Source organism: Oryctolagus cuniculus, chromosome 8, assembly GCF_964237555.1.
Source record: "Oryctolagus cuniculus chromosome 8, mOryCun1.1, whole genome shotgun sequence".
Classification (NCBI taxonomy): Eukaryota; Metazoa; Chordata; class Mammalia; order Lagomorpha; family Leporidae; genus Oryctolagus; species Oryctolagus cuniculus.
Genome location: NC_091439.1, coordinates 106,861,040 through 106,872,310, shown reverse-complemented (window position 1 = coordinate 106,872,310; position 11,271 = coordinate 106,861,040).

The window sequence follows — 11,271 nt, the reverse complement described above, 5'->3', positions numbered from 1 at the left end:
CACCCTAGGTCTCAGCGTCAGAAGCTGAAGTTCTGGATCCTTCTGTTGCAGGTCATCCTCAGGGGTGGAAGAGACGGAGCATAGGCCTTTGCAACAAAATGAGCAAGGGTCAACACTTTTTTTTTCTTATTTTTTTAACGATTTATTTATTTGAAGGTCATAGTTACACATAGAGAGAGGTAGAACCATCCACTGGTTCACTCCCCAATTGGCTGCAACGGCCAGAGCTGTGCCGATCAGAAGCCAGGAGCCAGGGACTTCTTCCAGTCTCCCACGCAGGTGCAGAGGCCCAAGGAATTGGGCTATCTTCCACTGCTATCCCAGGCCATAGCAGAGAGCTGGATCGGAAGTGGAGCAGCCAGGACTAGAACTGGCAAAGGGTCAACACTTTTGTCACTAAATGCATGGCATTGTGTGGATCCATTAAGCTTTCTATCATTAGTTTCTTTTTCTTTAAATTCCTACAGAGTAGATTTATGACATTAAAGTTGCTAATTTGTCACTCTTTACACTGTCGGTGGGATTTCTTGCCCCATGCATTGTCTCAGGAAATAATCATGGGAAATGATTTTATCAGCAAAGTATTATTAAACATAATGCATAATAATATGCTTTACTTATCTAGTATTGTTGTGTGAGAAACCATTTCCCAAATTAGCAACTTAGAACAAAAGTCACTATTTTTATTTTTTTCCACACAAGGCTATTCCAGATTCAAGAGGTGTATAACAAACATTTCAAAGAAAGTTGTACAAAAGGACAGGTGGAATCATTGTGGCCTTATTTATAAACATTCAGACAAACAAAGGCATAAAGAATATCCCATATTGGGTTTGGCTCTCTTCTTACTTTAACTGACTGCTATCACATACCTCCGCTATCCTAACAGAAGATGAGACACATGAACAGAGCAACATCACCCATCGTTCCTAAATTAGACTAGTCAGCAGTTTGTTCAGTCAGATCCCACCCAAGACCAACTAGTTCTCACACAGCTGGCTGCAGATGCTTTTGTGAACCCATTTGACTCATCAGAATTACTCAACCCCTAAAACTCATGCACAATCATAAATTGTGCTCCCATCCAATGAATCTTACAATATTTTGACAACTTATACAGATGGTTCATACTATGATTTTTTGAACTTCATGATGGTGTGAAAGAAATGAGCATTTGGTAGAAAACTATACTTAAAATTTGGAATTTTGGTCTTTCCCTCTGCAAGCGATAGGCAGATCTTTACACTTTTGTGGTGCTGGGCAATGGTGGTGGCAGTGAGCCATGTTCACAGCCCCGTGAACACAGAGTTAGACAGCTGATACTGTATTCTAGAGTGGACTGCATTCAATAAATCTTATGAGACTGTAAATACAGTAATACAAAGTAGGTTTTGTGTTAGAAGATTTTTCCCAGCTAAAGGCTTAATACAGATGTTCTGAGCATGTTGAAGTTAGGCTAGGCTAATCTATGACGTTTTGTAGGTTACACATCTTACATACAATTTTAACTTAGAAAAATGTTCAACTTACAATGAAGTTATCAGGATGTGACCCTATCCTATGTTCAGGAACATTTGGACAGGGAATGGCAAAGCCAGATTCTCAGAGGGGCTTTGAGTCAGTATAGGGCTGTGTGTGTGTGTGTGTATGTTTACATATGTACAATAGATGTGATAAAAGATCTGTGGAAGGCGTAGCATGCATGCATGTTCAATAATATGCACTGAGTGATCAGCTGTATATGCCAGTGAATGCTGGCATAGAGATCTAAAACTTCTATAGAAGCAGTGGAACCTCATGTAAATCCTGACTCTGGGAAATTGTAGATACACTTATTTTCTTAAACATGAGTTTTTATTTGTGAATTAACTATGTATTTGAGGTGACACTGCTGACTTGATTATTGTTTAACAAGTAACACTGGATGTCTCTGGGGAAACCAGAAAGTAGTGCCCTGTATAAAGCTGCTCCAATCCAGAGTAATCGGCTCAAGGCCATCAAAGGTTTGTTTAAATGATCAGGAAGACATGGATCAAAAGTGATCTGCTTTGTTCAATTGTTTTCATGATTAAAACATGCATCTCCATTCAGTAGAGTTGCAGCAATGACTACTATATTTTAGAGCAAGATAATCCTCCTCTGTAAACTTTGTGTCAAGGCAGCTTGGCTTTTGCAATGTAAGAACATATCAAACACTTTTGCAAGAATGCTCCCAAATGGTACAAAAATAGACAGAATTTCTTTTTGGAGGATTGAATTTTACCTGGAGAGTTTGCACATAGAATTTGTCTAGAAGGCAAAATTCCAGCCTACCTGGGCTCACTTTTACAATGTTTTCATGTATTATATACTCATATATATGAATATAATGTGTATATATTAAGTTTTAAACATTGTTCTTATTTGTTTTCCATACTTAGTCTGCAAAAACAAAAAAGAAATCTTTGAAAATGTAACTGGAAAGTCTCATTTTGAAGGCTCTTGGTTGTTAAAATGCCTTGTGGGAAGGAGCCAAAGAAAGATACAGTGATGAGTGGAGGGAAGGAAGCAGTGAGAGAAGGAGAAAGGGAGAACACCCTTTCCCTTCTCCTCCAAGGCATATAAATCTCTGAATAGTGCTGCATGTGTTTCTTTTCATAGCAGTTTGCCACTATTAGATTGCATTATGAGGTGGAGGCAAGTCTCTGGGCAAGAGAAGAGAAGCAGATTACTGGCCCAAGGCAATAAAGAGTGAATGGCCCTTAGTGAGGAAAATCTAGTGCTCCAATTGCCAGAATCTATTCTCAAATGACAGGAGTTTAATCTCTTTTGTGAGAGTGACAAGTAGAATGGTAGATTATCAGTTATTGATGTTACAGGCATGCATCCAGATTCCCAGAGCAGCATGGGATTTATTTCTGGCAAGTCCTGCATAATAGAGAGTTTGCTATTATCGTTATTACTAATAACTGACATAAATAGAAAAACAGACTTTCAAACAGGCTAACCCAAATAGAATAGCAGTCTCATGAGCAAACTATCAGCTTCACAGGTTTGTTGTTCCGGGTGGGTAAGAGAAGACTTAAAGCAAGGAGCATAGATTTGGTTCTCAGAGTGTTCCCCTTTCTAACTAGTCAGTATGCGACCTGGAGCAAGTGCCTCTTTCTTTATTTCTGAATTTTCAGTTTTCCAGCCCAATCCACTTGCTCTAAAGATACTGAAAAAAAAAACAAGCAAAACAATATTTATGTTAAAAAAAAACTTTTAGGAAGGCAGTATACAGGAGAAAGTTTTATTTTGCCTCTGTTCTCATAATTGTTCAGATTTTGTAAAAAGGGATAACTGTATACTCCATGAGACCATGTATAAAAGGACATGGTTTATTTGGTTTCATTTCCTTAGATTTTTATATTAAATTATGTTTTGATAGAAATATTAACTTTATCATTCATTATGACTCATTATGTTGGACTCTCAATGTCAGAAGCTTTATTGTAGAATTCATAATTATTTCCTGATATTATTATCATTTTGCTGGTAAAATGGCCTTTAGTCAACAATTTTAGTGACTTGTCTAAAATCTTAGAAGGGATAGTTAAGTCAGACTGATAGATAATTCACGTGTGTAAGGATTGTAGAATCTAGCAGGAGAGGAAGAACAGATGTAATTGTTACTATAGTTTGAGAATGATTATGATAAACATTATAAAGCAAAATACGGAGAAGAAAGAGGAGACATATTGGAGGTAACACAGATTGTGTCTGCTCTTTGAATCATGAACTAGCTAATATTTGAGAAGGATCTTGAAAGAAATTGTAACATGAACACGCAGAAGCAGAGGAATTAAATTTGACTAGCAGAGCCTCAATGTTAAATTCATGCGAGATGAAACTAAGTAGTGATATTTGGGAAATTGTGAATGAAAATTCCCATTGTTTGAAGCACCTGGCCTTTGCCCTGACTTTTCATCAGTCTACAGTGTTAGCAAGATTTTTGGTCATGGAATGATAAGTGGAGAATTAGGGCAAGATTTAACTTCCAATATGCAAAAACATATTTTTTTTCGGTGAAGTCAGTGTTATTTGAAAACAAATTCCAAATTAATTTTTCATTGAATGAGCATATCAAAGTCTAAATTAGAAGGACTTACATCCTGGAGTTTCTTCCAGTAGGAAGTCAAGATGCCAAGTCATGTAACTTGTTTTTCTAGAGGAAGGAATATTTGTATGGAAGAAGACAGACAATGTCCTTTATATTGACTCAGTCGGTGTCTGACAGAGGAAGAGAAGGAGTAAGGCAAAAGTGTTTAATTAGTGATATTGTACAGAACAGATATTTTGCTCACGGGCCTTCTGGGACTCCTGCAAAGATCCTTGAGATTTTTCTATACTAACCTGCTCTACAACCAGCCATACTGCCCTGTGTTTCAGAAGCCATGATGAGACCAAGGTGCCTTCAGCTAAGTTTCCAGAGGTAGTATATCATAGCAAGGACAACTTTGCTTTCTAGAGAGCTATATCCACATGAAGTCATGATGAAACCTCAGGGGCTTTGGAGTCATGGTCCACATACCAGGAGGTATGAGCTCAGATTCAGTGAGTCATATTGCTCCACCTACCCTACCAGCTCAAAGGAGTGCAGTTCCCAGCTCCTGGCTTCAGACTGGCCCAGCTTCAGCTGTTGTTCACTCCCATATGGGGCGTGAATCAGTGGATGGAAGATTTCTTTCTCTCTCAGTGTGACTCTGCATTTTAAATCAATCAATCATAAAAAGGTTTTTTTTTTATCACAGTAAGTTTTCTAATTTCAGGCTTAATATTTAAGTTATTTATTTATATTTTCTTAAAAGATCCAGAAGATCAGACCTAATAATATCACAATACTACTGATGTTAGTGATAGAATAAAGAACCTAAGGAATTTGTTTTGGCTTTCCTATTAATATCTTTGACATATAGATTAGTTGTCATAGAGTGTTTTATGCATGGGAAAATCAGGAAATAAGCTTATTACATTCCAAAATCAATTATTACCCATACCATAGCTCGGGTTTTTTTTCTTTTTCCCACCATGGCTTCACCAGATGTATGTCACCTCATCTTCAGTTTAGTCAACCAAAATTTTGAATGGCAGCTCTGAGAAATACATTTTCAAAGCATACTTTTAAGTGAAAGAAAGGCACCAATTCATGAGATGTGGACATTTTAGTCATCATTACATGTAAAAAGAAATTGGAAATTGCAAGGTCCTAGGAAATGAGTTTTGGGAATATTTCCAAATGAATAGAAGTCTGTGATTTGAAAGAAATGTTAAGTGCATGAAAATGAAGTTCTTAAATACTCAAAAGTACGGAGCATGAAAACAGTCTGTTCCAGAAGAATAAGACCCTGTTGGGAAAAAAAAAACAAGTGCCCAGTATGTCACTGAAGAGAGTTGATGGCTAAAAGGTTTACTGAAGGACAGCGTGTTTGGCCTTTAGTCCCCACCGCCACTCTATGTCTGCAATTTCATAGAAGTCAAGGAAGGAAGTGCGCTTGGCATTTGCTGGGACTACACTGAGAAATTCTCAATTACAATAATTGAGGGTGAGGGTCTATCATCCATGTACATAAATTCTTGGGGATTTAATTAATTTGGATTCCAGTTAATATGTATTAATGATTGATTATTTAAAAATATCTATTGTACTTGAAATGAAGGGTAAAGATTGGCAAAGTAGAATTAAGATTCAAATATTAAATCAGTTAAACTGAATCCCTAAATAAGTGACCAAAGATTCAATTTGTGTCTCAGTAAGTTTATAAATTATTTTGTCTTAATCTTTAAGGACATTTCAGGTAGACTTGGGACTATGAATAGATCACTAAGGTGGTAGACAGGCATTTCCAGAGCTTATCCCTTCAAAGTAATATCAACTTGGACAACCATACATGCATGAAAATATCTTCACAAGAGCCAAACAGTACAGATGAGAGCTTACAACAACTGATGGAACCCAGAAATAAAATTCATATTGAAGAGAGTAGAAAGAGTAGTTTACATTATCTATGTTACCTCTCCCCCAAGCATGCACAGCACAGCCATAGAGAGATATATTTTACATGGGCGAGGAGTGAGATGAGAGCCCAAGTTTGTTGCAGACCTTATAACTAGGCTTTCTCCAGAACCAGATTCGTCCCCACACCCCCAGACTCCAGGTTGGTCCTCAGAACTCAAGAGTCTAGGCTGGTGTCTGTGGACCCAGACTCTGACACTGGGAGATTAAGCTCCAGGCCAATACCAGCAGATGCTACCTCTAGGCTGGGTCCTGTAGACTCAGGCTCAAGGTATATTATGCAGACTCAGGTTCCAGGGGGGTCTCCAATTCCAGACCAACACCTATGAATCCAGAACCCAGAATTGCTACTGTAGACTTAGGCTCTAAGCCTGCCACAGTCCTCATTGATTCAGAACTCAGACCCACTCCTACAGACCTATATTACAGAGCCACCATTACCATCATGGCCTCCATGGACCCAGGATTGAGATTTACCATTGTAGACTCTTATACACCATCACTTCAGGTTCCTGACCAGTCTTCATAGACCTATACTCTTGGATTTTCCATGTATACAGAAACTTGATGGACACCTAATGGTCTCTTAACCCTGGTCCATCTGTCCATTGACTGATTCACTAGACCTTGTCACTTCATGACAACCGCATCAAGCCCATCTCTGGGACTTGGCAGACAACCCACATAGGTTCTCTGGATAAGATGAATGTATCGCTGCCAAAGACCTTCTGTAAATGCTACAAGAGGTTTTTACCACTTCACATGTACAGACACCATTGCAAAGCCACAAGCATTGTGAATAACCACAAGATCACCAGAAGAACAAAATAGTGCACCAGTAACTAGACCCCGAGAAAGAGACATCTACCAAATCCTAACAAAGAATTCAAATAATCATATTAAAGTTACTCAGTGAGTTTCAAGGAAAGACAAAAGACAGCTATAGATATTCCTCAGCTTAGAGGTTACAGCTTGAGCAAGCCATCAAAAGTTGAAAATATTGTTACTCTAAAAATTATTCTATATCCCTAATCTACAAAACATCATCATTTAGCAACAATATACTGTATGGTACTGGTTATTTGCTTTCATGATTCTGTGACTAATGGGTGCTATACTTCACTGGCATGGCATAGCGTCACAAAAGACTATCATACCACATATTATTAGTCCAGGAGAAAACCAAAAAATCAAAATACAGAATAACCTTTAAAATGTATGCACAGCATTATGAAATCAGAAAACTGGAAATCAATGACTGTAAATGAAACCAAGGAAGACAATAAATAAGCAAAATCAGAAAGTCAATAATTAGATAGAAAGCAAACAGAACAATCAAACAGAACTGAAAATACAACCGACTCAAAAATTCCTTAGAGAACATCAATAGCAGACTTGAACAAGCAGAAGGAAGAATCAGTGAGCTATAATACAGATCATTTGAAATTATCTAATCAGAAACAAAATAAAAATGAATGAAGAGCATGAAGAACCCCTTAGTTGCTAATGGGACACCATCAACCGAATTAGTATAAACATTCTGGGATCTCATTAGGACTAGACAAAGAGAAGGGGGGAATAGCATTATCTGAAGAAACAATGAAAGAAATATTCCCAAATGTGGAGAGGAAAATGCAGGTTTAGATTCATAAAGTTCAAAGAACTTAAAATAGGTTAAACACAGAGATCTTCAACAAAATGTATTGTCAAATTATCAAAAATCATGGATGAAGAGAATTTTGAAGTGAGTAAAAGATTTCCCAAATGTTAGAGACCTCTATAATACTATCTTTACACATCCCATTTATCACCTGTAAGGAATATACAATAATATATTCTTCAAATAGCAGTTGTGAGAATGAAGTGAAATATATAACTCAATAAATGTCAATTTTGCTCTACAATACAATAATCATATATATATGTATATATATGTATATATATATATATATATTTTGAGAGGCAGAGTTAGAGAGTGAAAGAGAGAGACAGAGAGAAAGGTCTTCTTTCCGTTGGTTCACCCCCCAGATGGCAGCCAAGGCTGGCGCGCTGTGCCGATCTGAAGCCAGGAGCCAGGTGCTTCCTCCTGGTCTCCCATGCGGGTGCAGGGCCCAAGCACTTGGGCCATCCTCCACTGCCTTCCTGGGCCACAGCAGAGAGCTGGACTGGAAGAGGAGCAACTGGGACAGAACTGACACCCCAACCTGGATGAAAACCTGGGGTGCCAGCGCCGCAGGTGGAGGATTAGCTTAGTAAGCCACGGCGCCGGCCTCGAATATATTATATAATACAGTTCTGAAAATTTTGTCTTTACATTTTTACAAGTATATACATATCCAGTTAATACCACCCAGATAAAGTAGTTGAATATTTTCAAGCACACATATACTCTCATATTTCATGTATCAGTTGATACATATTCAAGCATAGCCACTGTTTTACTCTCTAGCATCACAAATTTGCTTTGTTTATTTTGGACTATGTATTAATTAATATAACATCTATGTATTCTTTAGATCAATCTTATATGTGTGATATATATTCATGTTTTTAAAATAAAAATTTATTTATTTATTCAAAAAGCAGAGAGAAGGTGAGAAAGAGAGAGAGAAATCTTTTATTTGCTGCTTCATTCTCCAAATGGCTGCAATGGCTATGACTGATACAGGCTGAAGCTAGGAGTTTGGAGCTCCATCTGGGTCTCCCACGTGGGTGGCAAGGACTCAGGCAGTTGAGTTATCATTGGCATCTTCCAACCCACAATAGCAGGAGCTGGATCAGAATTAAAGTAGCTGAGAGTCTAACTAGTCTCCAAAATATGATGAGGGCATCAAAAATGGCAGCACAGGGACCGTAACACCTGACCACTGCATTCATGCCTTTATCTGTAACAATATCTCATTTTCACATTTTGATTAATGATTCATTTTCCCATTCTACCATTGTTTGACATAAAGGTTGCTTAAAACTTTGATTTGTGTAAATGACTGTGATGAACATTCTTCACTTTTTTATTTAGTAAATATAAACTTCCAAAGTACAGTTTATGGATTACAATGGCTCCCCCCCTCCATAATTTCGCTCCCACTCACACCCTTCCCATCTCCCGCTCCCTCTCCCATTCCATTCACATCAAGATTCATTTTCAATTATCTTTATATACAGAAGATCAATTTAGTATATATTAAGTAGATTTCATCAGTTTGCACCCACACAGAAACACAGAGTGTAAAATACTGTTTCAGTACTAGTTATAGCATTAATTCACATTGGACAACACATTAAGGACAGATCCCACATGAGAAGTAAGTACACAGTGACTCCTGTTGTTGACTTATCAATTTGACACTCTTGATTATGGCATCAGTAATCTCCCTAGGCTCTAGTCATGAATTGCCAAGGCTATGGGAAGCCTTTTGAGTTCGCCGACTTTGATCTTATTCCAACAGGGTCATAGTCAAAGTGGAAGTTCTCTCCTCCCTTCAGAGAAAGGTACTGCTTTCCTCCTTCTTTGATGGCCCCGTTCTTTCCACTGGGATCTCACTCACAGAGATCTTTCATTTAGGTCTTCTCCTTCTCCTTCTCCTTCTCGTTCTCCTTCTCCTTCTCGTTCTCCTTCTCCTCCTCCTCCTCCTCCTCCTCCTCCTCCTCCTCCTCCTTCTTCTTCTTCTTCTTCCTCTTTTTCTTCTTCTTTTTGCCATAGTGTCTTGGCTTTCCATGCCTAAAATACTCTCATGGGCTCTTCAGCCAGATCCGAATGCCTTAAGGGCTGATTCTGAGGCCAGAGTGCTATTTAGGACATCTGAAATTCTATGAGTCTGCTGTGTATCCCGCTTCCCATGATGGATCATTCTCTCCCTTTTTGATTCTATCAGTATCAGCAGACACTAGTCTTGTTTGTGTGATCCCTTTGACTCTTAGACCTATAAGTGTGATCAATTGTGAACTGAAACTGATCACTTGAACTAGTGAGATGGCATTGGTACATGCCACCTTGATGGGATTGTATTGGAATCCCCTGGCACATTTCTAACTCCACCATTTGGGGCAAGTCCAATTGAGCATGTCCCAAATTGTACATCTCCTCTCTCTCTTATTCCCACTCTTATATTTAACAGAGATCACTTTTCTGTTAAAATTTAAACACCTAAGAATAATTGTGTGTTAATTACAGAGTTCAACCAATAGTACTAGAAAAAAATACTAAAATGGATAAAGTATTACATTGTACATCAACAGTCAGGACAAGAGCTGATCAAGAATATTCTTCACTTTTACAAGCCCTTTGATGTTCAAAATACTAATTTCTTCTCATTATAGATTATATATAATAAATTTGAGACATAATATGCCTGTTTGATTGTTAAAAGAGACTGTCAAGCAGGTTTCAAAAATGTGTGTGCTTGTTCACAGTCAATCAAAAATGTATGAATTCTAGTGCCATGTCTTTATCAACACTTGATATCAATAGGTGATGGTATTGTGAATTTTAAAAATGTATAATTTTATCCATTCTGCTAGGATACAGTATCTCATTGTGCTTTTAATTTACATTTATATCTTGATTAATTATACTGGATGCCCAAGTACTATTGAATGGGCCAAACTGAAGAAGAACCTAAGAGATGAAACCGTACAGATAAAAATAGGAAGGGGTTAGCTTGAAAGACAGGGAATGGGTCTGGGAATGGCATCTATGGCCCACAAGGCAGACTATAATTCTATAATTTGTATTATGTGTTATTCCTGGCCCTGGAATTATTGAAATTAATAGCTATGGATTTTCGATTCTGAGTATATGTTTTTCTTGAGAAGGAGCCCTTGATATAGACTTGCTGTAACTTTCCTATTTTATCTCATTTAAATTTGACAGAAGGTTGTCTGTTCTACTAGAATAAGTCAGATACTATAGTATTCCCACAGAAACAAATAGTAAAGCTACTCCACATACCATTGAAAATATATTGCAAGAAAGAACATTGTTTTCTTTTTCCATTTTTTAAAAGAAAATATAAGTTATTTGATGATGGATTCAGTTTGCTTTGAATAGTCTTTTATCATTGATCTCAAAGGAAGATTTCTTTGATGCACATCTATTCTGAGTCATAAAAACACAAATTGGCTAAGGCTGACAAGTTTGTTACAGTGGCATTGTCCAGAATATAGGAAGAAATTGGAAACTTTCTCAGTTGCAGCAAATAGCTACCAGAGCTTCCTTTTTACTATAGCATGTATTG